At 40.0% G+C, this 4,084-nt stretch overlaps 1 long non-coding RNA gene across 1 annotated transcript; it reads left to right on the top strand.

Annotated features, from left to right (window-relative positions):
- Positions 1–2,685: 2,685 nt before the first annotated feature.
- LOC131336712 (uncharacterized) lies at positions 2,686–3,872 on the top strand. The gene is made up of 2 exons (XR_009202923.1): positions 2,686–3,453; positions 3,672–3,872. It is a non-coding gene; the product is annotated as an uncharacterized LOC131336712 (long non-coding RNA).
- The last annotated feature ends 212 nt before the right edge of the window (positions 3,873–4,084 follow it).

Genomic DNA, 4,084 nt, shown 5'->3' with positions numbered 1-4,084 from the left:
AGGAAGCTGGAGAAGCCGAAGTGCTCATGCTCGAGCCGGATACCTCTGAGGATCCCATCTCTCTTATTACAGAAGCCAAGGGTAGCCTTAAAAATTGCATTTTCAAACCACGTTTAACTTGCATTGATGATGTGTCTGAGTCTGACACGAAGTCTTCTGAGTCTAGCTTTGAGTCGGAGTTTATGCCTCTGGGCCCTCTACGTCATAGCTTTTATTTTGAGTTTGATTCTGCTGTACTTGGTTGCCCCGAAGGGCCTTTTGGAATGAAAGAATCCACTTCTGACTACTTTGATGATTTATACATAAACTGTGTCGACCTTGACGATGAAGGGATAGATTTCGATGAGGATATTCCCAAGGAAGTCCGTGCCTTCATCGAAAGGGAAGATTAAAGACATGCTCAGCCGTTAAAAGAAGAAGTAGTTTCTTTAAACTTGAAAGATGAAAACGATCCCCGAATGGTTCAGGTGGGCTCCACTTTGTCTCCCGAGGAATATCATAATTTCAAAAAATTGCTCACAGAGTTCAGTGACATTTTCGCATGGTCTCATCAAGACATGCCCGACATTAACCCAGAGATAGTGGAGCATCGAATTCCACTACTACCGAATGCCAAACCCGTAAAGCAGAAACTAAGGCGAATGAGGCTAGATTGGATGCAGAAGATTAAGAATGAGGTCACTAAGCAGATCGATGCCGGCTTTCTTATGGTTTCTCAATACCCCACCTGGGTTACCAACATTGTGCCGGTTCCTAAGAAGAATGGGCAAATTCGGGTGTGTGTCGATTTTAGGGATTTGAACAGAGCAAGCCCTAAGGACAATTTTTCCCTGCCGCATATTGATGTACGTGTTGACAATACGGCGGGCCATGCCATGCTCTCGTTTATGGATGGGTTCTCAGGATATAACCAGATTCTCATGGCATCAGAAGACCGTGAGAAGACGACATTCATCACTGAATGGGGGACTTATTGCTATTTGGTCATGCCATTTGATTTAAAGAATGCCGGTCCTACTTATCAGCGCGCTGCTACCACCATTCTGCACGACATAATGCACAAAGAAGTTGAGGTCTATGTGGATGACATGATTGCCAAGTCGAAAACTCGTGAGGGGCATGTACATGTTCTTTGACAGTTCTTCGAACGTCTCCATAAGTACAGAATGCGTCTCAATCCGCAGAAGTGCACTTTTGGGGTCACGGCAGGTAAAATGCTTGGTTTTCTGATCACTACTTGTGGAATTGAAGTTGACCCCTCAAAGATTGAGGCTGTACTTGAAATGAAGCCGCCAAGATCTAAAAAGGGAATGCAGAGCTTTTTGGGGAAGGTTCAGTTCATCAGCAGATTCATCGCCAAGTTAACTTTGACTTGCGAGCCAATGTTTCGTCTTTTAAAGAAGGATACTCCGTTTGTATGGATAGACAGGTGCCAAGCGGCTTTCACGTCCATTCAGAAATACTTGCAAAATCCTCCTGTCCTCATGCCGCCGATTCCTGGGAAGCCATTGATACTTTATTTATCTATGAATCCTTCGTCCATGGGGTGTTTACTAGCTCAAGAAGGAGATAAGGGTGTCGAGAAGGCCATTTATTACTTAAGTAAGAAGATGGTAGGGTGTGAAGAACGCTACACGGCTCTGGAAAAGACATGTTGGGCTCTTGTTTGGGCTTCTAAGAAGTTGAGACACTACATGCTGGCTTATCCAGTGAAGTTGATTTCTCGAATGGATCCTCTCAAGTATCTGTTTGAGAAGCCAGCACTTACTGGTAAGTTAGCGCATTGGTTACTCTTTTTGGCAGAATTCAATCTTGAGTACGTTACAAGAAAATCTGTCAAGGGACGAGCAGTTGCGGAATTCTTAGCCGATCATCCTGTTGATGGGCCGGAGGACTCAGATTTCGTGTTCCCAAATGAGGAAGTGCTAATAGTTGTCGAAGACGTGTGGACACTTTACTTTGATGGTGTAATACCCCTAGTTTTTAATTATGTTTTAAGTTAATTATGTGATGTGTTTTAAGCTTAATATGTGAGTTATTAGGCTTTAATTTGCTAGCTAATGAAATTGGAACATAAGTTAGTATATGGCACACATACACTCAATAATTTTCCTAAGCCTAGCAAAACAAAATAAAAAAAAATGAAATTGGAACATAAGTTGGTATATGGCACACATACACTCAATAATTTTCCTAAGCCTAGCAAAACAAAATAAAAAAAAAACGGGGCCTCTACGTTTTTCTTTCCCTTGTTCTTATCGAAACAGTGAGAGAGTGAGAGAGAGAAAGAAACGGTAGAAAGAAGAAGAGGAGAAAGAAAAAATTGGGGAAAAACCTTGCTTGGCTTGAAAATTGAAGATTTAACTTGGTAAATTTATATCTCCTACTTGATTCCATGATTTGACTGTTAAATTTCATATCTTAGGGTTTGAATTCATGCTTTAGATGTTTGATTTAAGTGGAATTTGAGTTTTAGGGTTGAATTCTTAAGGAATTCAAGAGCTTAACTTGAAATCCTTTGGGTTAAGTGTTTAAAACTTGTTTTGACGCAAGGATTCGATGTTCTTGGAGTAGCTCGTTAATATATCTGAGTTTGAGCATGATTAGTGAAGTTTTGGTGTGAGTTTGAAGTGTTTTGAAAGGTTTTAGAGTCGAAAACCGCAGGAAGAACAGTGGATAAATTTTCTGGAAATCTGCAGATTTGAGAAATTTGTAACTGTCCTGATTTTGTGAATTTTTTTTTGAGGCAGTTCCTAAGCTCGAAAAATTATGAGATTTTTACTGAGAGTTCCTCTATGAGTCTTCTATCTATGGTAAAAATTTCGGGATCAGAATCAAAGTATTGAATTCTGTAAAAATCCGTGACCTTGCAGCACTCATTTTCGGAACTGTGCTGACTGCACAGACACATGTTACGGAAACGGTCATATTTTTTAGCTCGAGCGATGAAATTGTGATCCGATTTCTGATTTTGAAACTAGATTCATAGACCTTAAAAAGTATGTGGAGTTTGTACCTTAGTTATTTCTGTGCGAAGTCAGATTTTAAGTTGAAGTTGATGAAATTGCAGATTCTGAAATTTTTCTTGAGATTTGGTTGTTTAACTTCATATGTCTACCTTAGGACCTTATATTCATAAAAATAGGCTTATTTAGCATCTTCTAATCATGTTCTTATTGCCTAATTGTTTTAGGAAGCTCGGGTGGTTCGTAGAGCCGAGGTGAGTGATTTAATACCTAAACACATGGTTTTGAAGCTGTTTTCCTTATCGAGCTTATTTGAACATGTTTTATAAATTATGTACTCCATGGATAACAATGAAAGGTGGACCTATTTGTGAAGTATTTGCGAATCTATTTAATGGCATTCCCGACGTCCGGTCTTGCTAGGGGACGGCTTAATGGCTAGCAAGGGTGTTTGAGGTTGGTGTGTGTTTTGGGATAATGCATAGACGTCTGGCTTATCCACTACCGGGGACGCCTGGTAGCTTTTGAATTTTGAATAGCGAAATGTGCATTATAATTAGCTTATGGTTTTGAATTCTTTGTTTTGAAATATTATCGAATTATTTTGCATTATCCATGGAAGGCATGTGAGTTAAGTATTAATCATTCACACGAGCTTTGGCTTACGGATTTTCTTTTCCACCTTTCAGGAAGCGATGCGTAGAGTGGCGTGGTGTTTACTTTTGGAATGTGTTGTATTTTTGGAAACTTATAGAAAGGAAGTTATGCTTGTAGGCACTTAGCTTTGTACATGGTTTGTTAGCTTTTGAGTTTGTAAGTAAGCACAACTCTGAGTGGTATACCTTTTGGTTTGTAAAACCTAAGTAATACTTTGGTTCGTTATCGAGAAAAGTCGTCTTTTGCTTCCGCTGACATGTTTAGCCCCTTTTGATTATCGCTTGCTTAGATGATATTTGATTCGTGATTTGGCCTTAGTGAGAAATCACTGGCATTTGTCATGATTAAGACCTCATGGGGCGGGTCAGGGTCGTGACAGATGGAGCAGCCAACCAGAAAGGATATGGGATCGGAGTATTATTGATTACACCTGATGGTTCTCACATTCCGCTTGTGTTCAA

This window comes from Rhododendron vialii, chromosome 8a, assembly GCF_030253575.1.
Source record: "Rhododendron vialii isolate Sample 1 chromosome 8a, ASM3025357v1".
Lineage (NCBI taxonomy): Eukaryota > Viridiplantae > Streptophyta > Magnoliopsida > Ericales > Ericaceae > Rhododendron > Rhododendron vialii.
This window is presented reverse-complemented; position numbering and strand designations above follow the sequence as displayed.